At 33.4% G+C, this 27,316-nt stretch overlaps 1 protein-coding gene across 1 annotated transcript in view; it reads right to left on the reverse strand.

Moving 5' to 3' along the window:
* The window catches only part of LOC6039260 (activated Cdc42 kinase-like), a 64,640-nt gene that overhangs the window by 25,335 nt on the left and 11,989 nt on the right, over positions 1-27,316 (reverse strand). The window lies entirely within an intron of this gene.

Below are 27,316 nucleotides of genomic sequence, written 5' to 3' on the forward strand. Positions count from 1 at the left end.
AATTAATGTACGTGAAATGGATTTAGCTTGGAAGGGGGAGGGCCCCTTTCACCTTAATTGGGATTACTTTTGGGTATAATACTCATAATTTTTTTAGGACTCAACAAAGCAGCAGAACAAAAAGTCATTTGACAAAGGTCGTCAGGGTGGTTCGAAATTCTTCAAATTTGAACAAAAATACAATTTTAAATATGTGGTTTTCTTTGAAATTTGCTAATGTCTCAACAACCCTAAATTGACCTGATTCTCAAAGTTCACCGAACGAGGACGACGACGACTCCTTGTAAGCACCTCCTCGTGACCACATGGCGTGTATTCTGTATTTCGTCCGGAAAAGGTGTGTCGCCATGTTAACGTCATCGTCGTCGTCGTCATCATCATCATAAGCTTCCCGTTTGTTCCGTACCACGGGTTTTGTTATAGAAGAATCCAGTTTGAAATGGCCGCTAGGTGGCCAATGGTGTTAGAAATGACAGCTTCCAGGTATTTGAATATGGGAGCTAAGGAAAACTCAATTTTTAAGCAATAAAATGATTATTTATGATAAAAGTATTGATTGATTAGGTGTACAAAATGTGTCTAGAATATTATTAAAATAAAAACTGTTCGAAAAATTAGCAATCGAGATAAGTACACCATTCGATTCAGCAGGAATTTTGGGCACCAAAAATATATAGTTTTCATATGTTAAGTAATTTATTTTAAAAGAAAATTAACAAAAAGTATGAAAATCGAGACATTTAGTATGGGAGCTGTCAAATCTCTCACCATCAAAAAGCAGCGTTGAGCTTTCGCTGGATTTGTCTATTGTCTTGAGTTGAGTTTTGGCTCTTTTGTTTTTCGGTTCCGACGATCCGACCGGGCTACCGGCGGCGACGCCGGCGTCGGTTCTGGTTGAGTTGGCGTGGGAAGTTCTCGAGTGAGAAAATGGCTTTGTGTGTTTTGTGGTGTCAAGACAAACATTTTTATTGGGAAAAAGGCTGTTTGTTAAGGGGTTACATACATGTAGAAAATCACAAAATTTTTATATTACATAACATTTATTGAATCAACTCAAAAGATGATTTTCAATCACTCCTGAAAGCTTAATGAAGATATTCTATGATTAAAGTAAGTTACAGACGATTTAAGCTGAAAATTTTGCCAAGCGCAAAGCGAACTGTCAAACTTTGCGAGCGTTTTTCTCTGAAAACCGAGTTGATTTACGGGGGCTACGATATATCGAGATGGTATAAACCAAATTGGCTGAAATTTTTGTTGAAGACTCGCAAGACAAATCCCGTGTGCATGACGAAGCCCGATTTCAAAATTTTGCATTTTTTAAATTACAAAAATCAAAAACTTTCGATTTTTTTTATGAAAAACATAAAAATATTTTTATCTTTTTTAAAACTAAACTTTTTGAAAATCGGCCTTCGTAATGCACACAGGACCGGTTTAACGATTCTTCACCAAAATTGAATTTTGAGCCGATTTGGTCAAGGAAGTGTTAAGATATCGTGGCACCCGTTTATTGAAAATGCTAACTTCATATATAATATATAATATTTACAACTTTGCCGAAGACACCAAATCAATCAAAAAATTCCTTCCAAAGATACAGATTTTCGAATTTTCATATATCATTTTTGTATGGACAGCTGCCAAATTTGTATGGAAAATTATATGGACAATATATATTATTAGTTTGCCCATATAATTTTCCATACACATTTGGCAGCTGTCCATACAAAAATGATATATGAAAATTCGAAAATCTGTATCTTTGGAAGGAATTTTTTCATCGATTTGGTGTCTTCGGCAAAGTTGTAAATATAGATAAGGACTACACTGAAAAAAAAAGATAAACGGTAAAAAAATGGGTGATTTTTAATTTAACTTTATGTCACTAAAACGTGATTTGCAAAAAAAAACACAATTTTTTATGTTTCAGAAGACATCAAATGCCAATTTTTCAGAAATTTCCAGAATGGGCAAACAATCTTTGACCGAGTTATGATTTTTTGAATCAACACTGATTTTTTCAAGAATTCGAAATATTGGTCGCAAAAAATTTTCAACTTCATTTTTCAATGTAAAATCAAATTTGTAATCTAAAAGTACTCTAGTGAAATTTTTATAATTCGCACCGTTTTAAAGTTATAGCCATTTTTAGGTTACTAGTCGCAGATATTCTTTTTTTTAATTTGCCTACTTTTGATAAACTTATCTTTGAAAGGCTGAGAAAATTCTCTATATTTTGCTTTTTTGAACTTTGTTGATACGACCCTTAGATGCTGCCAGGCAAAGATTTAAAAACAGGAAAATTGATGTTTTTGACCCTTTTGAAATGTTAGTCATTATTTGAAAAAAAAAAATAATGCAAAAACATATTTTTCGAAAAGATCGGGAAATTTCACAAATATTTCATATTTTAAAATTTAAAATCGGACCATTAGTTGCTGAGATATCGACATTAGAAAATGGTGGGTTGTTAGGGTGAGGCTTAGAAAACTTAAATTTTCCTGTTTTTAAATCTTTGCCTGCCAGCAACTAACGAATATATAGAGAATTTTCTCAGACTTTCAAAAATATTTTTACATCAAAAGTAGGCAAACATGAGCACTAATTATGAAAAAATTAATAACTGCGACTATTTTTTTCAAAAAAGTTACCAAAAAATGGCTATAACTTGAAAACGATGCACTTTATCAAAATTTCACTAATGTAACTTTTGATTGCAAATTCAATTTTACATCGAAAAATGAAGTTGAGTCGATTTTTTTTAAATCATTATTGATTCAATAAATCATAACTCGGATAATAAATAATCATAACTGGATTTTATTGCCTATTCTGAAAATTTCTGAAAAGTTTGCATTTGATTTTTCCTTATCAGAAAAAAATCAAAATATTTTTTTTTGCAAATCAAATCAAAATGTTTTTTAAAAAGATACAATTGAATTTTCATACATCATTTTTTGTGGTCAGCTGCCAAATTTGTATGGAAAATTATATGGACAAACTAATGATTCAAAATGGCTTCTTTGGGCATACCAATGGCACCAAAAAAGTTTCAGCCGGATTAAAAAAATGCTTTACAATAAAAAAAGTTGATATAAAAACAAAATAAAAAAAATATTTTTGCAATTCCGTCGTGAAACTAATTACTTTTCCTGTCATTCTTGAACGACGAAACAGCCTACTTTTCTGTACCAAATATAACAGAATCGAATAGTAACCCTTTTCAAAACAAATGCTGAAAAGTTCTACTTTTCAGCACTGAAATGGATGCTGAAAAGTTGAACTTTTCAGCACTTGTTAGGAAAAGTTATACTTTTCAACATTTTTTTGATTTGAACGATTCATTGACTCAATGCATGGACATTTGTCCTATAATTCTGTCCAAAGGGTGTTTTTCGGAATTGCAAAAAACGTTGTATGGAACTCGTTGAAAAACTTGATTTTTCATCACTCGTCGTATTTATCTAACTCGGTGAACCTCGTTAGATAAATGTACGACTCATGCTGAAAAAATCCTCTTTTTGCAACTTGTTGCATAAACTACTATTTTGAACATGGTCAACTTGATCTAATACCACCTCTTTTATGTTTTAATTCTAACCTCAATTTAGACTGAAAAAATACTGAAAAGTGTCGATTTACACATTTTTAGAGGAAAAATTACCATGATTTTTTTTTTACTTTAAAAGATTATTAGTAATAGGCTTGCACAAGATTTAGTTCAACTCGCCAGTAATTTTCGAGAAATTTCAGTTGAAAAAAATCCTCTTTCTACACATATGTAACAACAGAAAAAAAAAACAAAACAGTTTGTAATACTCAGTAAAATTTTATGGTAATATTACATATGGGAATGGATACTTTTTTCATGTCAGAAAAAATGTGTAATTTTACCATTATGTAAATTTACGCCTTTTCAGTATTTTTTGCATTTTTTTTATGTCTAAATTGAGGTAAAATTACAACATAAAAGAGTACAGGAAAATGCACGTGTATATTAATAGTCAAGTCACTAAGCCCCATTTTAGCGATACAGTAGCAGTAACTTGGTGAAAATTACATAAAATTAAATAATTAAATAAGAATGCAAATATTTGAAAAACTCGCTCAAAATATTTTTAAACTGTCTATGGAATAGAAATATCAAAATGTACGAAGAAGAACATCAAACAAGAGAAGTCAACTTGTTCGTAAATCAAATATATTTTTTAGCAAAGCAAATTTCGGCTGTAAAGGGATAATGTTTTTAAAAATATGTGTTCCCCAGAAAATCTAATCGGCCTTTTTTTACTAAATAAAAATAGATTCAAACCAGGATTATTACTAATGTTCTTCAGTGGAAAATTCATTCATCGCGTCACCGCCACCCACTCGACTCGGAAAATTTATCCAATAGGCTGGGGGCACGTGTGTGTGTGTGTGTGCCTTAAAGTGATCAGTCCACCAGAACACCCCATTCGAATTTTGCGTTTTCATCATCGAAGCACTTTTCCTTTTCACGTGGCATGCCGAGCGCTGCTTTCCATCCTCCTAAGTGGAAAGTGTTGACGTTTTAATGTGTTTTTTTTTTCTCTTTTTCCCAGCTGTGATTTAGGCAGGGTTTAAACTTTTTTTTAAACCTGATAAAACATTTCTCTTGACAGTGACTCAATAGAAAAAATCTTAAACTTTATTTTTATCAAGGTTTGGAAAAGTAACAGAAAGTGTTATGGAATCTTCTTGAAAAATACATTTTTGCATAAGGGTTTAATAACAGATTATGTTGTCAAAACAAAATTTGTTATTGGTCTGATATTGGTTGACAGCAAAAACAACTTTGGAATAAAATTGTTTGTAATGGAAGAATACCAAAGATTTGTTCGAAGAATAACTAAAAATGTTATGTGTCTGTTGTTACAATAACAATCCAATAACAAAAAAATCATAACGACGAATAACAAATCTTGTTGTAAATAACTTAAAATGTTATCAAATATCAAAAAATGTTATTCCCAAGATATTTGCGTCTACTCGGGTGAGGTTGAGGTTTTATTAGGGAGATTTTGAACATTCAAATCGATCGTTAAATTTCAGATAGAAGGATTATAGAGAGATGAGATGTTCGTCTGTTTGTCTGTGATTAAACTGTTTCAATCTACACGTGAAATGAGGTAATATTGTATCATTTTTAACACATTCTATCCCAAAACGAACTCACTCAAGACATCTCCGACTGTGTATACGTTCAATGTTTTTGTCCAAAATCACTTCAACGTGAGTTTGTCAGCGAAACCGTTCAAATATTGCCACAACTCGACTGGCACTCTTTCTAACATGTTATTGCTTCGAAAAATCGCTTCGCGCTGCTTCACTGTCACGCGGTTGTTTTTTTAGGCCGCCAGGGAGGAAGTTGTGGTGGGTTCTTGAATTTTACAAAACATGCTCACGTTTCATGCGCCAGCCAAATTGCAGTGCGGAGTGCTTTGTAGCGATGTGAGCTAACGGCCTCGCATTCAAATTTTCAGATTTATACAATATTTATGTTTTTTTTGGCAAAAAGGAAACTTTAAATGACGTCGATGAAATGTGAAATTTAATTTTCAAATATTGCTTAAAAAGCGTCAAGCAAAAAGTTATCATCATTTGATTGTGGTTTTTTCATTCGACAAGAAAGCTGTACTTCCCGATCAGACGGTAATAACTAAATTCATGCCATTCCAATAACAAATACTGTTAAAATAACAAAAAGTGTTATGGAATATTCTGGCAAAATCCATTTTTGCATAAGAGTTTAATAACAGTTTATGATATCATAACAAAATCTGTTATTGGTCTGATATTGATTGAAAGCCAAAACAACTTGGGAATAACATTTTTTGTTATGGAAGAATACCGCCAACTGTTATTGGGATGATCGGTTTAGTTGTTAAAATAACAAAAAATAATAACAAAGATTTGTTCGAAAAATAACTTAAAATGTTATTATTCTGTTATTCTAATAACAATCCAATAACAAAAAATGCATAACGACGAATAACAAATCTTGTAATAAATAACACAAAATGTTATTGGCCTAGTATTTCCAAATATCAAAAAATGTTATTCCCAAGTTATTTCCGTCTGCTCGGGTTCCTCTTCACGATGCATACCCAAAAAAAAAAACAAAAACGAAAAAAACTACCCAGATTTACTTCCTCTGAATGCCGGCTCGTATGTGTGTAAATGTGACAGTATATTTGGCTTGGAATTGCTTCCGGTTGATTGCTGCCTTTTGCTGTGTTAAACGTTTTGACGTTGTCGTTTAGTTCGCTTGTTTTTTTTTTTAGTTGACGAAATCGCTCATATTAATGGATCAACAATTGACTCAAAAAAGTAGAGAAAAGAATAAAGGCAAAAAAAATGTCACAACAAATGAATAACTGTGTGTTATTTTCATAAAAATTGTAATAGTGTTATAATTACTGTCTTTATAAAGTAGCTTTTGAAACAAATTTTGCATAAAAAATTCTCGAATGACGAAACGGTTTACTTTTCATTGCCAAAAATTACAGTACTCTGAAAACTACGATTCCATTCGAGTGCTGAAAAAATCAACTTTTCCACACTTGTATCGAAAAGTAATAAATTTCGATAATGTTCTAGAGTTTCACACATTTCTCGATGGCGAATAACATTCAAGCGGAAACAATTTGTTTTAAAAAAATTGAGGGTGTTATCCGGAATTTCAGAAATGTCTCACTCAGTTTGTTTCAAAACTTGACTTGGGAGCTGAAAAGTTCAACTTTTCAGCAACTCTCTACAAAACCGGTATTTTTATTAATTTTAATTTTTTGTATTTTTTAATCCAGCCGAAATTTTTTAGGTGCCTTTGTTATGCCGAAGAAAGCCATTTTGCATCATTAGTTTGTCCATAATATTTTCCATACTTACAAAAACGATGTATGAAAATTCAAAATTCTGTATCTTTTGATGGAATTTTCTGATCGATTTGGTGTCTTCGGCAAAGTTGTGGATATGGACTACACTGAAAAAAAATGATACAAGGTAAAAAAATTTTGGTGATTTTTTTTTATTTAACTTTTTGTCACAATAACTTGATTTGCAAAAATACACTAATTTTTAATTTTTTTCATTTTTTGATGTTTTAGAGGACATCAAATGCCAACTTTTCAAAAATTTCCAGGTTGTGCAAAAAATCTTTGACCGAGTTATGAATTTTTTAATCAATACTGTTTTTTTTCAAAAAATCGAAATATTGGTCGCATAAATTTGTCAACTTCATTTTTCGAAGTAAAATCAAATTTGCAATCAAAAAGTACTTCAGTGAAATTTTGATAAAGTGCACCGTTTTCAAGTTAAAGCCATTTTAGGTAACTTTTTTTTTCAAAATATTCGCAGTTTTTCATTCTTTAAAAATGATACAAGAAAATTAAAAAAAATGTATCTTTTGAAGGAATTTTTTGATCGATTTGGTGTCTTCGGCAAAGTTGTAGGTATGGATAAGGACTACACTGAAAAAAATGATACACGGTAAAAAGTTTCTGGTGATTTTTAATTTCCCTTTTTATTACCAAAACTGGATTTGCAAAAAAAAAAAATACTATTTAAATTTTTTTTTCTGATATATTTAATATTGGTCGCAACAATGTTTCAACTTCATTTTTCGATGTAATGTAATGTAATTTTAAATCAAGACTAACATTTCAAAAGGGCGTATTATTGAATGTTTGGCCCTTTTGAAATGTTAGTCTTGATTTTAAACAAATGAAAATATTGTTTTTGAAAAGATCGGAAAATTTCACGAATGTTTCATATTTTAACATTAAAAATCGCTGAGATATCGACATTAGAAAATGATAAGTTGTTTGAGTGAGACCTGGAAAACATAATTTTTCCTGTTTTTAAATCTTTGTATGGCAATATCTCAGCAACTAAGGGTCGTATCAACAAAATATAGAGAATTTTCTCAGCTTTTCATTTTTTTCCAAAAGTGGGCAAAAATGGGCAATAATTCTAAAAATAAAGAACTGCAACTATTTTCAAAAAAGTTAAAAAATTACTTGAGAACGGTGCACTTTATCAAAATTTCACTAAAGTACTTTTAGATTGCAAATTCGATTTTTTGAAAATATTAATATTGATTCAAAAATTCATAGCGAGGTCAAAGATTTTTGCCCTTTTTGGAAATTTCTGAAAAGTTGGCATTTGAAAAAAATATATCAGAAAAAAGAGTTTTTTTTTTAAATTAAATGTTTTGGTAATAAAAAGTGAAATTGAAAATCATCAAATTTTTTTACCGTGTATCATTTTTTTCAGTGTAGTCCTTATCCATACCTACAACTTTGCCGAAGATTCCAAATCGATCAAAAAGTTTCTTCAAAATATACAGATTTTTGAATTGTTATATATTATTTTTTGTGGGCATTTTCAAAAATTTGAAGGAAAATATTTTTTTTTCAAAAACAATTTTGATATTTAATGTATCAAAAACTATTCAAAAACATTTCCGTGAAGCACTTCCTCCACGAAGAAACCAATCAAAACAGCAAAATAAGTCGAATTCCTCGAACGAGTATTTTCCCAAAGTTTTCACAATCTTTGCCGGGTTTCGAGGCCGAGGAACGCCCGGCCAGATTTTTTTTCCCGGTAGGAACCATCTTACAGCGTTTTTCCGCCCTTTTTTTTCAAGTGGCATAACTTGTTATGTTTTTCGATTGTGAAGCGCGCAAAGTTGCGCAAAGAATCAACAAAACAGTAATGTTGGGAAAAGCGAACGTCGTCTCACGCTTACGAGAAAAAATAAAAACATTCTTTAAGCTGCTTATATCGAGAAAGAGAGATAGAGCAATGTAGGTTGAGTGTGTTCTTGAGCATCTTCTCGGGGAAACCGAAGTTGATTACAAGAGTTATGATGGGCGGGTGCGTTTTTCCACGGGAATCTTTTTTTAATTTCGTCAAGATAACGATGATGGAAAACACTCAGAATGGTGGATAATAAAATTGCAATTATCAGATGAGAAATTGGTGTAGAAATCCGTCACATCAGAGGAGTTGTACTGCGAGGAAAAATAGTTTCACGTTCCGTTCCCAGAGGGGTCTTTGAAACTAGATTCCGCGCAGCGGAAAACGACGATCACTTGCGCGTTGCTTGCTGGTTTTTCAAACGACCTATAAAAACCACGTTCCACTCATTATCCGAGTCTCTGGCAGTTTTTCCGTCGTTTTCCTTGTGGTGTCAACGATTTGACGTCTTCTTAGCAGCAGCTTTTGCAGCTGACGACTTTTGTCAAAGGAAGGAAAAATGACTTCAAATTAAATCCGGTGGACCCAGCTGGAGACAAATGGAACGTCTTATCTGGCGCGAGTGATTGTCGTTTCAGAGGAATCAGTTTGTGAAAAATTGTCGCAGCGTAGACAATGACGTTTTAATTTAAGCTCTGAAACAACTCAAAGTCTCCAAAACGCTTCCAGGTTAGTACGAGCCAAAAACTAATCCCAATCAATATCCAAAATAATAATGACCACAACAACAACGGGGGGGAGGCCCCCCAACCGCGGGAGATGGACACCAACCACAGTTTCCTAAAACACGCGGAACAACGACGACGGTGAACCAATTATTTACCCCCCACGGTGGGCACCTGAAAATTGCCTACAACCGGACCAAACCAGGGCAAAAAACACAAAATCGATCCCATAATTCTTCTCACGTCGCTGCCTAGATGGTCGGGCTAAAACCGTGCTAAGCTCTGTCCGGAGGAGGTGGTCCTGGAGAGAGGGCGATATGGGAATAGTCCGATGACCATTTATCGAAATTAATCCATCGGTTGCGTGGGTGGCCACACGACAAGCCGATTATAAGGGTGGGGTAAGCTAATATTGATCTAAAAAAAAAATAATAATAATAATAATAAAAAAATTAAATAAAATAAAAAAAAAATAAAAAAAAAAAGTTGCAAACCTCTTTTTACAACTAAGCTTCCTTCCACCCCGGAATTCGAACTGACAACCTTTGGATTGTTAGTCCAACTGCCTACCAGCGACTCCACCGAGGCAGGACCCAGGGAGACGACTCCTACACCTGGACTGTGCTAACGACCTAACCCTCTAGGTTAGACCGGGGCCAACATTTACTTCCCTGTCCGACGGAAGGCGTGATCAGACAAATCTCGTCTCGAAAAATGCCACCGGGACCGTCTGGGATCGAACCCAGGCCGACTGGGTGAGAGGCAACCATGCTTACCCCTACACCGCGGGTCCCGGCAGATTGAAATGAGGCAGACAAAAATATGAAATAAAATTTATACTAGCATAATTTCATTTGTTTTAAGTCATGTCTTACAGTTCAAAGGTTTATAAACACTCAATCTGAGCAATTAAAAATTAAAAAATATTTTTGTTTGAAAAAGCTGACAATTTCACATAAGTTGTTTTGTTGTTAAGAATTTAAGAATTTATGAATTTAAGATTTTAAGATTTTAAGATTTTAAGAATTTAAGAATTTAAGAATTTAAGAATTTAAGAATTTAAGAATTTAAGAATTTAAGAATTTAAGAATTTAAGAATTTAAGAATTTAAGAATTTAAGAATTTAAGAATTTAAGAATTTAAGAATTTAAGAATTTAAGAATTTAAGAATTTAAGAATTTAAGAATTTAAGAATTTAAGAATTTAAGAATTTAAGAATTTAAGAATTTAAGAATTTAAGAATTTAAGAATTTAAGAATTTAAGAATTTAAGAATTTAAGAATTTAAGAATTTAAGAATTTAAGAATTTAAGAATTTAAGAATTTAAGAATTTAAGAATTTAAGAATTTAAGAATTTAAGAATTTAAGAATTTAAGAATTTAAGAATTTAAGAATTTAAGAATTTAAGAATTTAAGAATTTAAGAATTTAAGAATTTAAGAATTTAAGAATTTAAGAATTTAAGAATTTAAGAATTTAAGAATTTAAGAATTTAAGAATTTAAGAATTTAAGAATTTAAGAATTTAAGAATTTAAGAATTTAAGAATTTAAGAATTTAAGAATTTAAGAATTTAAGAATTTAAGAATTTAAGAATTTAAGAATTTAAGAATTTAAGAATTTAAGAATTTAAGAATTTAAGAATTTAAGAATTTAAGAATTTAAGAATTTAAGAATTTAAGAATTTAAGAATTTAAGAATTTAAGAATTTAAGAATTTAAGAATTTAAGAATTTAAGAATTTAAGAATTTAAGAATTTAAGAATTTAAGAATTTAAGAATTTAAGAATTTAAGAATTCAAGAATTCAAGAATTGAAGGATTTAAGAATTTAAGTGTAAGGATCAATAAAATCGTAATTAAAAAAAACTCAAAATTCAGAATTTTAAAAATCTGAAATTCAAAACTCAAAAAAACTAAAAAATCAAAAATTCAAAATTTAAAGAAAAATATAAATTTAAAAATTATCAAAATTAAAAAAAAAAAAACAAAATAAAGAAAAATCAATATTCAAAAACTAAAAAATATTAAATTTAAAACAATTTTGAAAACAAAAAAAAAACGGAAATCTCAAAAATCTCAAATAAAATTTAAATTCTTAAATTTTTAATTACGATTTGATTGATCCTTACACTGTAACTTGGATTTAAATTGACAACTAAAAAACAAGCGAGCACTTTGATAATTTTTTAGAAAATTTAAATTTTCCAATTCGCAATAGAAATTCGAAAAAAAAATTAATCTGAATTTTAAAAATTTTGATTAAAAAAAAACTATTAAAATATAAAAAAACGAATTTTTGAAATTTGATTGATAGAGCATTAATTTTTGAATGTTCAGATCTTTTCGTTTTTCGCCAAGAATGTTTAAATTTAGAAAAATATTTCTACGGGTAAATCCCATCTAAAATTCAAAGGCAAATTGAATATATCCACTATAAAATTAAAAATAAATAAGGTTAAAAAAACATTACTCAAAACTCAAATGAAATTACATGTTCAGAGCTGGATATATAAAGAAAGGAGTGAGTGGAGTAATAATTTCATTTAAGAAATTCTTAACCATACATTTAAAAATAATCTCTACATTATCTTCATCTTAATTTTTCGACGGTTCGTATGAAGAAAATACAAACAAACATTTTCAGAAAAAAATCTATTAATAATAAACTAAAATTGCACGCAATGAAAAAAAAAAAAAACAAATTCTCGTAATTCTTGATAATATTTTTCAAGTCTTGAAAGTAATTCTGTCTATTTATCTATTTATTTATCAAAATTACCATCCGCGCGAAATCCGCACCTGAGCAAAATTAGTCAGCAAATCCGCGACCAAATATTTCCGACATTTTAAAGTAACACCTCCAATCCTATAGATTAAAAAAAAAGTTTGCAAGTTTTTTCCCAAGGATTTATTATTAATTAAAAGTTATGACAACAAAACTTTCATAGCAATTTGTTCAAAATTATTTGAAGGAATTATAAAAAAAGATTGTGAACTTTTGAAAGGCAAATTTGAAGGGAAATATTGTATCTAAAAAAAATAGATATTGAAATGTGCGATACTCGACAGAAGAAAAAATATCCAGAACCATGTAGCTTGAATCTTTGGACTGCCACTTTTGAATTATGCATGGACAGGTTTCATCAAAATCAAACACTACAAAATTAAAAAGTTCGATATTTTTTGGCAAAATTCAATCATAGATCAAAACTTTCTCCACTCACCCTAAACCTTTGATGTGCCCCAAATCCCAATGTTCGAGGGCTTCCGAAGGATCCGACAGCAACAAAAAATAGCTGTGATAAAAGCTCAACTTCACCAAATAGAAATAAATCACCCCCAAACTATGGATTATTTGAACGACGCTTTTAGCATGCTTTCTTCTTTCGGTAAACTATGCTTTGGACTCTATTTTTTTGTTGGTTTGCGTTCTCCAAACGATGTGGCCGTGTGACATTCCACCTTTATCCCAAACCAAACAAGCCGTCGAAATAAATGAGAGGCAGTTGGTGACCATTGGAAAAGGGGGCTCGTCCGCGAAATTTCGTGACCTGTATATCAATCAAGCGGATTGGAGATATCTAAGGTGAGGGAAGAAATAGTACTTTTAAATTTGAAAATGGGGAAAAAATACAAAAAAGCTTAGTAAAACAAAATATGAATTCACCCAAATCCACAGTTAACACATGAAGCAACATGACCTTCCCTTTGAAAGTCCCCCCTCGATTGCCATTCAGATATCCGGAAAACGTATGTGCACCAATACGAATCAAAATCAAATTATTCGCTCTACAGCTTTGCCTTGGCGTTCTCGATTGCGAGATTCCTACTCGAAACTAGGTGTCCGAAGGCTTGATTGTTGAGGCAATTGCAAACCTCTTTTTACACCTTAGCTTCCATCCACCCCGGGATTCGAACTGACGACCTTTGGATTGTGAGTCCAACTGCCTACCAGCGAATCCACCGAGGCAGGACCCAGGGGAGACGACTCCTACACCTGGACTGAGCTAACGACCTAACACCTCTAGGTTAGACCGGGGCCAACATTTACTTCCCCATCCGACGGAAGGCGTGATCAGACAAATCTCGTCTCAAAATTTGCCACCGGGACCTTCTGGGATCGAACCCAGGCCGACTGGGTGAGAGGCAACCACGCTTACCCCTACACCACGGTCCCGGTCCAACCAATACACCAATACGAAAAGGGGGAAAAAAAACTACGGGAAAATGGCCTTCATTTTCTCCCTTTCACTCGCCAATGAATGTGGGTTCCCGTTGTTCCCTTTAGACCTGTGAACCTTCCTCCCGGAATGTCGTAGAATGGGCCAGCAAGAGCCAGTTCGTGCTCGAATGAAAAGCTCGGGAATTATTGAAGTGTGGCATTTCGTCGACGTCCTGTCCGTCCGACTGTGGCGGGACACATTTATCCTGGACAATTTTTTTTCTCTCTCTCTCTTTCGGAATCCTCTAAATGACACTGAACGAGAGAAAAAGTGGAGATTTATCCTACGCGAGGATGTCACACCGAGTGAAGTTGAGCTGAGAGTTAAGACCGGCCTAGCTTAGAGCTGCCTCTTGTTGACCTGCATTTATTTTGGGCCTATAAAAATGCTCGTGCGATTCCGTTGTGAAGAGCATTCCTGGGCCGGCCAAGGACACATTTTAGCCCCAGCAAAACTGGGTTGGAATGAAATGGTGAATCGGGCCTGAGTTTGGCACGAAGCCCAAAGCAACAGCGAAAGTCGAAAAGTGGTGACAGTTGGTACGGATGATGCTGAATTTAGGGGGGAAATTGAGAGAATTTTCCCAGATGTAGAAATTCCTGTCCGGTTTTGGCACAAAATAACTAGTTTAACTTAAAAAATCGAATATTGGACTCACACTGTTAAATAGTCCCAAAACCATAAAAAAAATATTAACAAAACTTCCTAGTCTAATCCAGTAACAAAACAAAACAAAGATGTGGAATTGCTTGGCATTATCTACTCAGAAGATTAACTCACCGAAACACTTCCGTGCTCTTTCAACGCTATCTTCCGAGGAGAACTTCCAAAGAAGTAGACCAAGGCCAAGATAATGAAAGGCTTCGTTTTATCCTGGTCTGAAAAAAATAGAACAACATCCCTCGCGGGGCCCGTCTTGAACAACTTTCGACCACCACACCAACCAACGAAGGTCGCAAACCAAGTTGACACAAGAGATTCACAAGAGTGATAACAACCTCCTCTCCCCGCCCGGAAGGCACGGCGCCGTGTCCTGTTTTCACGTTTGTAAACAACCGAAAAGAAGAGCCAAGTTTACCATAATACACACTCGGTTTGGTGTCCGTGACGGGGTTCGCCCCCGGGAGGTGGAACCTGTTCTGGTGGTGGTGCCGAGAACCTTGAACCACAAACCAACTTTTGGCCCGAAACGAGTCGAGAGAGAGAGAGGTACAACAGGAAACCGATGCCAACCCAAACAACCGTGTCCATTTGCATCTGTTGACCACATTTGGTGCGTCGGGCGACGGAACAGAACATTGAGGGGGTGAATTGATTTACCAACCCCCTTTTTTTGCTGGCCTGCTGACGTGGACGTCAGTCTACTGGCCTCGCGAAGGCTGATTGGCCGGTTCAGTGTCGTAGATTCGATCGAACTGTGACAGGGCGTGGTGTCGATTCAAACTAGAGTTTCCTGGTTTAGGTTCAATTATTGAAAAAATATGGTTTCAGATAACCAACTAAATTGATAATGATATTGAAATAAGCTAAGTCTAATGTAACATGCATCATTCTAAATATGCTTCTAGAAAATTAATTGATTTGAATTATTATTTCTTTGCACATTTAGCGTTTGCATTTATTATGATTAATCATGATGTCTTTAGATACTGAGTTTTGACATTAAGTAGCGCTAAAACACATTTTTATATGCGTACTTTATTTTTGAAAAGGGTTTCCGATGATCTAAAATGGCAATTTTGCACTATGACCATAATCTTGAAAGTTTTTTGGGCAAATTAATAAGACATTGGATTGTGTCACATTTCCCAGAAAACCATTCCCCATTATGTCCTTTTTTGGAGAGGAAAACTCTCTTGGCTTACAATAACTGCTGACTTAAAATAATTGATGAATTTTTCCTTCCTTTTAAGAAGGTCTCCTGACACAAGTTGAATTTCACCTTCTTTAAAGAAAGGAGAATGTCTTAACTTGTGATAACTGATAACAGAAGTTGAATTTTCGCTTTAAAGTTTTTTTTTCTTGTTTTCTTTCTTGTTTCCTTATGGTAAAATTCTCTTGACTAGAGATAACAAATTTAAAAAGTTTTGTTATCCCACTTATCACAACTTGTTTTTGGATTTTGGATATTTTGAAAATTTTGAAAAGTTAATAATTTTGGGAATTTAAAAAAATTTAAAAATTTGGAAATTTTCGGAAATTTTGATAATTTTGAAAATTGAGGAAATTTTGAAAAAAAAATAATAATGCTGTAAAAAAATTGAAATTACGAGCCATGGTTTCAACATTTTAATGAAAAAAAAAAAAAATGTGTTTTAAAATGCATTATACACCTGTCCAGTTGTTTTGCCATTATTAGTTTCCAAAATATCTAAGTATTGATGAAAATTTTATTTTTTGCGAAAAATATTTTTTTTGCGGTGCTGTACATTGGAATTTCATAAAAATGCAAAACAAGCCCAAACATGCAAAATATGATAATCAATGCAGAAAATGCATTTTAGGTTGTTTTCAGTTGATTAGAGCTCTAATTTCATGGAAATTTTGAAGTTTTTTGGAAAAATTTTTTTTGCCCCCTGATTTTTCAGACCAATTATGAAGGGGGGGGGAGGTTTTGCAACGACCTTATTGCAACAAAATAACAACACCTAGCCTTGTCTGTGGGATTATGTTTACAAACATGGGAAGAAAGTTTGCGAAAAAAAACCATATTTTTCTTTTGAATTTTTTCATTGGATTTTTTCCCTAAATTATTTTTGAAATAAATTTAAAAATTGCAAGCGACATTATTTTTAAATATTATTTTTTTCGGCATAATGAATGCTTAATTATAGATAACAAAAGTAAATTTATGATAAAAAAAGTTTCTATGAATGTCTATTTCTGGACAAATTATTTACAAATTGAAAATTTACTACATTTTTGTACTTGAATAACGATGTTCAAGTTAAAGCCATTTTTAGAAAACTATTTTGAAAAAAGGGTTTTCAATTTATAAAAAATAATTTTATAATGAAGTATAACTTTTTGAAAGGGCTTATACAACTTTTTATTGTTATTTTCAAATGTTAGACAAGACTTTGAAAATTCCAAATATTTTTTTATTGAAAATTGTAGAAAATTTCACAACATTTTCATTTTGCACATTGAAAATTGGACCATTAGTCCCGAGATATGTTCCCAAGAGTGAGAAAATTTAATTTTTCCATTTTTTTTGGCACTATTTTGAAAAAATTAAAAACTGCTTCATTTTTTTTTAAAGTTACTAATTACTTGAAAGTGACGAATGACCTATCTAGGTTCAAGTCACGTTAATAAAATAAACAAAAACAACAACTAATTACTTGAAAACGGGAAACCTAATCAAAATTTCATTATGATTGCAAATTTCTCTTATGATTGCATTGAAAAAATGAAACAAAGTTTGTTTTTGAAAAATGGCCGTTTTTTCAAAAAATATGTCAAAGATTTTCAAGGGTTTTTTCCCCTTTTGGTAAAATAGCAGTATTTTCTTAATAATATTTCAGAAAACTCCAACTTTTTTGTAAATCTTTTCCCGAGCAGACGGAAATAACTTGGGAATAACATTTTTTTTTTGACCGAGCCACGTAGCCCAGTGGTAACGCTTCCGCCTCGTAAGCGGTAGATCGGGGTTCAAATCCCGGCTCGGACCAACACAACTGGTGATCTTTTCCCTTCTGGAATCGATTGCTTAGTAAAGGGAAGGTAGTGTATCGTCACAAACTGGACCTTATCACGACACCTTAGGGAGGCGACCTATGGAATGTTAACATTAACCTTAACATGTTAACATTAAGTTGAGAATGAAACTGCCACTGAATCCGCTTTGTAAATGCCGGCCCCGATACTCTTTAAGGGTGTTCTCCTCAGGAACTGGGAAAGATTTACTTTTTTTTAATAACATATTTTGATATTTGAAAATACTAGGCCAAAAACATTTTATGTTATTTATAACAAGATTTGTTATTCGTCGTTATGTTTTTTTTTGTTATTGGATTGTTATTGTAATAACAGACTAATAACATTTTTTGTTATTCTTCGAACAAATCTTTGTTATTATTTTTTGTTATTTTAACAACTAATCCGATCATCCCAATAACAGTTGGAGGTATTCTTTCATAACAAATTTTTTTTCCAAAGTTGTGTTGGCTCTCAACCAATATCAGACCAATAACAAATTTTGTGATGATAACATAAACTGTTATTAAACCCTAATGCAAAAATGGATTTTTCAAGAAGATTCCATAACACTTTCTGTTTTTTTTTTTACAGTATTTGTTATTGAAATGGCATGAATTTTGTTATTACCGTCTGCCCGGGTTCACAGCAAATCCAACCGCATAATCGCATGTGAATAATTTTCTTCGGTTTCCCATCGTCAATAGAAGCTGTTTTGCATAATATTTATCTTACGATAAGATTATCTGATCAATTTGGCGTCTTCAGCAAAGTCCACAATTTTTGAAAAAAAAAAAATAATGGTTTTAAGACAAAATAAAAATGTTAAAAATTATTACAAGAGGCACACAGCAAAAAAAAAATGTAGTAATCCAGCTGCGTTGAAAAGGCCTGGGTGTAAAATAAATTGAAATTTTATGCAATAATACACCTTGAATTATGTAGACCATCAGTATGGGAAATCTACTTGACTATTTCGGTCAAGCTCATATTGGCTCTGATGGCCGAGCAGGCTAAGGTGCCAGTGCTTACTGTCACTGCTGGAATTGAATCCCGTTGGTTGCAACTTTTTTTGTGTTTGCAAAAATTGTACATGCAATATTAAGTGTCACCTTCGTCCAAAAGGAAATCTGCTTGCTTTTACGTGCGATTTTACCATCGGATTTTTGTTGTGCACTGCTTCCAATTCATTGCAATTTAAAGTATTTTTTCATAAAAAAAATATTGTTTTTTTTTTTGCAAAGCACCCCTGCAAAAATATCATTTTATTGCTGGAGTACAACCAGTTTAAATTTGGTTAAAATATGAGTTTTCTTCAGTGCCATCGTAAAACAAAAAAAAAAAAAAAACAAAATGAAAGATTTCTTTAAAAAAATAAATTTAAAAGAATGAATCATGTACATTTCTGGAGTTTTTTTTGAAAAGGTCCAATAAACCAAATTTCCAGCTTTTGCTTTTTTTTAGAACCGCCTTGAGTCAGGGGTATTGAAAAACACCCAAAATGCAAAAACTGAAAATTTGGTTTATTGGTCCTTTTCAAAAAAAACTCCAGATTTACAGAAATAAATTTCTGGTAAAATTTCAAGTTTCCAGAGAACTTAAATTTATAAATTTTTCGGACAAAGGATGAACATCAATGTAAAATTCCAGTTATTAAAATTTGCAAAATCGACACCATCTGGGAGGAACAATCAATTTCGCTGAACTTCACATTTCCGGAACGACTCCATTTCTAGTAAACGATTGACCAACAACAATCTGCAAAAAAAAAAAAAAATGATAGGCGGAGGAGTGCAAATTCCGCATCTGCGGACCATTTGTGGCCGTCGTCGTGGAATTCAATCAAAGTTTGGGCCAACACCAGCGCATCAACGCTTGAAACGAATAGCGCGCGTCAGTTTCTGCCTCGGACAGAGTGTCTGCTGCCCAGTGAGAAATTAATTAAAACAAACATCTGGACGAGACGGGCGCTCGCACAGCACGACGACTCCCCTCTTCGAAGCCTCGCATGAGTATCTGGGGGGTGATGCATTTGTGACCTTTTTAGGGGGAAAATTAAAAGGAAAAGTTGGTCCAGGGAGTCAACCCTGGACCAGGGTGGAAATTGAAACGGTCTCCGGCCTCCTGTTTGTTGACACTATTCCTGGGCACCTGTTGGGGAACTCGTGCTGCTGCAGCTTCGGTTACAGGTCAAACAATCTAAAAAGGCTTCTCCTCCGAATTCATGAATAGATTCCATATAAGCAGGGAAAAGGTCAGCTGGTAAAGCTCTCTCACCTTCACCGCCGCAAAATACGCCCCCCGTATTAGAAGTGCGCATTGCGGCGCCCAGCTGGCCGTTTGGCATTCGGTGACCTATGCTGGCTGAAAATTATAAATTCCAACGTTTAAACATGCCCTCGGACCGCTCAACACCGGTGATTTAACGCAAAATCATATACACTTTGCGTTCAAAGTGGCACGAAATTCTTCAAAGAGCCCGGTGAACGCAGTTTTCAAAATTCCACCATGAATAAAAGGACTGTTTTTACACGGAAAAACTTCGTGTGAAGTGCTATGTTCACCGCAACCCCTGAATGGACTTCAAACATGCCTAAAGCGCTGGACTGAAGCGAGCGAGAGAGAGAGAGAGAAGGACGGTTCTGATCGCAGCGCAAATACCACGCATTATGGAGAAACTCACTCAGACCGCCTGGTCGAGTCTCGATTTAGTCGAGGGGGGAGAATTTCCCTCAGGGGAAATGGATGCACTTTGTGTGTAGTGCTTGCACAGCTCAGCGCTCCCCAATGCCGGATCAGAATTGAAATGCCTTGGTTAGGGAGGCAGGGTTGCCAGTTGATTAATACCTCATCAAGTGAATGGATTTATGTAAAAAATGCAAAAAATAATGTCAACGTTTTACAAACATGTAAGGCAACATAGAATGAACACTCACCCCCAAATTTTAAAAGCTTTTTAATTTGCTCTTCCGATTTTAATAAATAAGTTTTGTTCTGCGAAAAACACTGCTTTTGCTTTTTTTTCAATTTTTGTATTTTTATATGCATTTTTTTTGTTCAGATTTTGGTATTCGGCCAATTCGACAATCTTCAATCAATAGGCGTACATCGTATTTTATTTTTTTTATTATGTTTTATGGGACTAAAAAAGGCAACTTCAGAGCTTATCGGCTAAAAATTCGCCAGGTAGAAAAAAAACTTGCCAAAACTTCTTTTTCCCATCTTAAAATAATTATACGAAGTACTAAAAACTTTTTTGAAAATAATTTTTAAATCTTAGTTTTTCATTTTTATTCATAGCATAACGCGATGGCTTATGCATTTCATGATACTTTTTGCATATGCTTTTTGAAAATAAGGCTTGATGTTTGAAACTTAGCTTTTAATGTTTATTTATTTGTAGAGCGTTCAATTTCCCGTCCCGGGAAAAAAAATCCCGGGAATTTCTCGGAATTTTTTTTTTCCCGTTTCCCGGCAAATTTCCCAGGAATTCCCGAAATACAAGCGGAAGTATACATTTTCCTACCTTTTTGGCACCAATGTTTTGAAATTATACAAAAAAATATAATTAGGGAACCTGATTTGATTTTATTCATATCAATCTACTGTTCATAATGAACTAATCAGCTGGCCTGTAAATTTCATGTCAAGGTTTTATTCAGATAATATTTATTTCTGAAGCATTCACAACTAGATAGAACTAGATATTGTTTGTTTCTATGTTGGGCAACAAAAAATACGCTATTAAGGAATGAATATTAACTATTTTATTTTCGACAACCTATTTCAATGAAATTTTTGTTATATCATTTGAAAATAAGATACTAACCTCTTCCGAGAAAGATCAAAATTGGGATTTGTTGAACATTTTTGTTTACCTTGACCAAATTGGATGATAATTGAATTGATATAATTAAATTTTCCAAAAATGGTTGTTCGAGAAGAATTTGGTCAAAAGTATTCGAGAATTACTTAAATTATAACCATGTAACTAAAATCACACCATAAATGGAACTAATGTCATAAAAAAACAAATTCGTATAATATGAAATCCACCCAAAGAATGCAACCATATTTTAAAAACTCGCTACAAATATTTCAAAACTTTGAGTTGTAATTTCATGAAATAGTGTATCAAGGTCAATATCGCTACAAAATAAATTTTTAAGGCAAATTCAATGCTTATCTGTTTATTCACAAGTTGAAAATACTTGTTCAGGAATTAGTTATTTGCCATTAAAATTATTATTTCTGAATGTTTTTTTCCATTTCAACTTCATGGTCACTGAGACAAATTTAAAAGCAAATTTCTGGAGTTTTTTTAAAAAGGTCCTACAAACCAAATTTTTAATTTTTGCTTTTTGAGTGTTTTTAGAACTGCCTTGAGTCAGGGGTATTCAAAAACACCCAAAAAGCAAATGATAAAAATTTCTGGAGTTTTTTTTTTAAAGTCCTATAAACCAAATTTTCATTTTTTGCTTTTTGGGTGTTTTTGAATACCCCTGACTCAAGGCGGTTCTAAAAACACCCAAAAAGCAAAAATTGAAAATTTGGTTTATAGGACCTTTTCAAAAAAAACTCCAGATTTGGTTTATAGGACCTTTAAAAAAAAACTCTGGATTTATTGTTATGGAGCATAGATTTTTACTGTCCAAACACTTTGATCAAAAAAAGACTTCTGAACAAAAAAATATTATTAATATTTTTTTTATTTAGTACGATTTGAAAAAAAAAAATAAAATTTATATATTTTCTCAAAGTTGCATATTTGTTTACAAGCCGTCAAGCCATTTATTGATTCTCACACTCATTTTGACCATTAAATTGCTGTTCTATACAATTCTGTTGCAAAATAATAGTCAGAAACAGGATCAGAATAATTTTCGTTTAGCCGAGCTTCCGTGGCCGTGAGGTTACGGGTTTCGCCTTGCAAGCGGAAGGTGATGGGTTCGATTCCTGTCTGGCTCGGCATAGTCAGATCCCTTCAAAGTGTAAATCTGCTCACTGGGAATACTGACCGGTAGGGGATGGGTTTCGACTAACGGCGTGCTGGATTTCCAATCCAGAGGTCGTGAGTTCGATTCTCGTACCGGGATGATGAAGTTTTTTTTTTTAATTTCAAATTTCCCGGGAATTTTGTAACTCCTGTAAATTGCACGCTCTATTTAATTTGTTTATGACTTCTACTGGTCAACAAGTGATTTTTTTAAATTTTTCGGTAAGAAATTAAATGAAAACATTAATCTAGAGAAGCCACTCAAATTTAGTGCGTCGATTACCAGAATTCTGGGAGTTTTCGTATTTTTCTCGGTTTTCACGGATTCTAAAAATATAAATATTTTTTTTCTAATTAATTTAAATTTATTTGTGAAAATTGTAATAAATTTGAAAACAATCAAATAAAGATGCACTCGAAAGAATTTTAATGTTTTTTAAGAACTTTGAACTATTTTTTGTCATTTTGGTGTAACAAATTTGCAATTTGTTTATTTATTTCATTTATTTATTTAATTACTTATTTATTTAACTTTTTTTCTAAAAGCCCAAAAATCTACATTTATGTGTTAAAAACTCTTTACTGAAATCTTATATCGACTTTTCCAGAACCTCAAATAACAGGCATTTCTTACCCGAAGGTTGTTCAAAATTCTTAAAATAATTTAAAAAAATGCCAAATTATTGACAAAGCTAGCAACAATAGAATATTCAAACCAAAAATGGCGGCACTCATAATTTCGATTTAAGGAGAATCAGTCTTTCAAAAATCATTGAATACTTTTAATTACTTAAAATTTCAAGTTCCATTCCAAAAATATCATAATATATAATATAGAATTCATTTGAAAATGTGTTTTTTTCAAATTATGTCGTTTTAGGTATTTTATTTAAAAAAAAAATCTATGTGAATTTATCTACTTGTATGTATTAATATATTTTTAAAAGCTCTCAATATATATGTCCTTTTTTGTTTGTTAAGTTTTTAAGCTTTATCTACATGTTTTACCCATACTCAATAATATGGATACGGAGATCAAAAATATGAAAATATGGATATTTTTAATGATTTCATTGGGCAATGCAACAAAATGAAACAGAATTATAACTTAATGCTGGTCATAACCATTGAATTTTCAATAGCTTTTTTGTTTCTAAAAGTTTGTTATCTTTTCATTTTGATAATCTAAGTCATATTTAAAATAAACACTATGAAAATCAGTGTAAAATTCAAATTATCATAATCATCAATATTTTATACAAATGTTTGCTTGGGCTTCTCAACTTCTCGAGATTTTTTGACGAAAAATGACGAAAATTCCTGATTTTTTCCTGATTTATCACGGATTCAAACAAATTACCACCTTTTTCCCGATCTGAGTGTTATCTTTGAGTGATGAAAAATTAAGTATTTTTGTTAAACCAACCATTTGGGTAATTCTCTACCAACTCACACGAAATCGGGAAAAGTTGCCCCGACCCCTCTTCGATTTGCGTGAAACCTTGTCCAAAAGGGTAACTTTTGTCCCTGATCACGAATCCGAGGTCCGTTTTTTGATATCTCGTGACGGAGGGGCGGTACGACCCCTTCCATTTTTGAACATGCGAAAAAAGAGGTGTTTTTCAATAATTTGCAGCCTGAAACGGTGATGAGATAGAAATTTGGTGTCAAAGGGACTTTTATGTAAATTTAGACGCCCGATTTGATGGCGTACTCAGAATTCCGAATAAACGTATTTTTCATCGAAAAAAACACTAAAAAAGTTTTAAAAATTCTCCCGTTTTCCGTTACTCGACTGTAAAATTTTTTGGAACGTGTCATTTTATGGGAAATTTAATGTTCTTTTCGAATCTACATTGACCCAGAAGGGTCATCTTTTCATTTAGAACAAAATTTTTCATTTTAAAATTTCGTGTTTTTTTCTAACTTTGCAGGGTTATTTTTTAGAGTGTAACAATGTTCTACAAAGTTGTAGAGCAGACAATTACAAAAAATTTGATATATAGACATAAGGGGTTTGCTTATAAACATCACGAGTTATCGCGATTTTACGAAAAAAAGTTTTGAAAAAGTTACTTTTTGCGTTTCTCTTTGTTTCGTCGTCCGTGTCTGTCGCGGGTGACCATGAACGGCCATGATCGATGACGACCAACTTAAAAAAATGGAAGGAGCCGTACCGCCCCTCCGTCACGAGATATCAATAAACGGACCTCGAATTCATGATCAGGAACAAAAGTTACCCCTAGGACAAAGTTTCACACAAATCGAAGAGGGGTCCGGGCAACTGCTGTATGAGTTGGCGGAGAATTACCCATTTAAAAAAAATGGCAACACTGCCAAAAAAAATTTGACAGTCTAGCCTAGCCTTATAGACGAACTGATAATGCAAAATGGCTCCTTGGTCACTGGAAAAGTACTTACAAGGTTTCCGACAAATAATATTTAAATAAGACAATTAAATTTTCCTAGCTATATATTGAAAGAGTTTTGTGTTAATGATCAATGAAAGATTTTTTTGTTCAAACTTTTACAGGTTCGGTAAAAAAACAAAACCCCACCAAGATGGCAACCCTGCGCGCAACCGATAGAAAGCAACAACCCGGTCCTAGGAGGCGTGGAGGAGGCTTGTAAAATTTCTCGATTGCTTTGTACCGACACGAATGATGAGCATAGTTGTTGTTGTTGTAGTTGTTGTTATTCATGGATGGGGCGGGGGACAAAACCACCACCACCCTACGATGATGATGCACTTGTGAGCAGATTTGAGGCATGTAACCGGCCCGGGAAAATGTTCCAAGTGGAGAGCACTTGTAACAGAACAGAAAGTGAGTGCTTGTGGGTTTGGATTTGGAGTTGTTCATTGGATGTTGATGCACTTGGTGGAAGCAAGCAAGGTTTACGATTAGAACTTTGCCATTTTGTAGCTTTAAATATTCTAACGGCATTTCGGCAGTGGCGCTCGAAAAGTTGAACGCCCTGCAATTTGCGCCCAAATTATCGAACACTCAGTCACGTAACTTTTGCTGCATTCGCATTCCGTGCACAAATTCGGCACTGTAATAACGTGCTCTTTTAAATTCTGCACCGCTCTTCAAGCGAGCCAATTTCATCCTCGAACTATTCCGCATTCCGTGCACTCCCCCTCCAAAACGGAGCAGAGCAGCTTAAAACTTAAAAATTTCCCACAAAAACCACACTCCGCGGGCACGATTGTCTCCTCCAAAACGAGGTTGCCACAAAGTTGGTACATCGAAGGAATTTTAAACCGAATTTGCTCGATTTATTTTCGACATTTTTTTTGTTGTACCATGCAACTTCAATTTAGGGCAAAGTGTCAACCTTTGCACTCGTTTTGTTGCGAAATGTTGCACAAACAGTTAAATGAACTGCTCAGAGGACAAAAATTCCAATCGATTCCGCGACCAACTATTAATCACAATTAAAACAGCCAATTTAGAAGCGCCCCGTTTTTGCTGGAAGGGGGGCGCTCAATTTGGTATTCATGATGTGGTGGAACAAGATCGCGGCGACGTCTTAGGAATCGCAGACAACGCAACGTAGATTACGAACAAAATCACCAGGAATGAATCATTTATGAGTCCTGTAGCAACACTTGTCTGACTGATTTCCATGCTAAAAGTTGTGTAAATTAAAAACTTTTGAAAAAAAAAACATTTCTTCATTTTTAAGCAAGTTTGAAACATCGATAATTTACTGAATATTTTGAAAAGAAAACATTTTTTATAATTTACCCAATGCAAATTAACATGGAAAGAGATCCAATTTGATAGTACGAACTATTAGCGGCCAAAGTCAGAGCGCCTTTCTCTCATTTGTGTGCACTTATTTAGGATTGCGGTTGTCTGGCGATTCAATCGCTGGAATTAGTTTCTGAACTAAGCCACAACAATAACAAAAAAGAGAGGGAGAGAGCGTGAGGAACAAAAAGCTACAACACAGTGTAGGTACCAAACCGTTGTTGATTTATGGCTTTTACGCAAATGATTTTGTTTTTCTCTGTTCCGCCACCCTCTGCAGATTGAATTGGATGATATTTTTTTGCAGAACTAAACTTTCTCTTCTCAGCAGTATTTTAGTGTTGACTAAAACATTATTATTTTTATTGCTTATTTAAACTTTTAAAAATTATACTAACCAAAATTAGAGTCACATACACCCGTTTCAAAACATACCTTCAATTTTCCAGTTCGTGAAAACAATTGTGGGTGGCAATTGGTCACACTCACTAGTGTAAATAAAAGCACCCACCCATTTGCCAAATAAACCAACCCTCCCCGAAGCTGTTGCTGCTGGTCGAATTTCATAGCCGTCCGGTTCCATTTGTATGATTTAGAACTGTTTAGATTGGGAAGCTATTCGAGTGACGCGAAACGATGGTGTGTTTGCCATTTGTCACTGCGGGGTTTTAGCAGTCATGGGCAAACAATCGCCGGCGATGGTCGCCTTATCTGGGTGGTAGGGATGACCCATAACGGCGAACAGATGGTCAAGCTGTATCGATTTGCGTGATTAATGTCATTTTGACGTATGCAGTCGGGCAATTTGAAATAACCCTTGACGAGCTAACATTGGAAACGGAATGAAGAGGAGAAAAAATCGCATTATAATTCTGTTAATTGGGATAATTGAATAATACAACTTTAGCAAAAGTATGTTTTTTTTCCATTCTAGCTAAATTGGCCAATTCAATGAAATCTTAATTTTCATATATTTTTCTTAAACTTGTTGGAGGTATCCTTAAAATTCCAATCGTCATAGTCTTAATATTTAAATGCAAAAAGTGTTTTAAAATTCATTCTACACAGCAAAAAATCCGATGGTAAAATCGCATGCAAAAGCATGCACATCACCTTCGTCAAAATAAACACTTAATATTACACGCTGCATGTACAATTTTTGCAAACACAAAAAAAAGTTGCAACCGACTGG

Source organism: Culex quinquefasciatus, chromosome 3, assembly GCF_015732765.1.
Source record: "Culex quinquefasciatus strain JHB chromosome 3, VPISU_Cqui_1.0_pri_paternal, whole genome shotgun sequence".
NCBI lineage: Eukaryota > Metazoa > Arthropoda > Insecta > Diptera > Culicidae > Culex > Culex quinquefasciatus.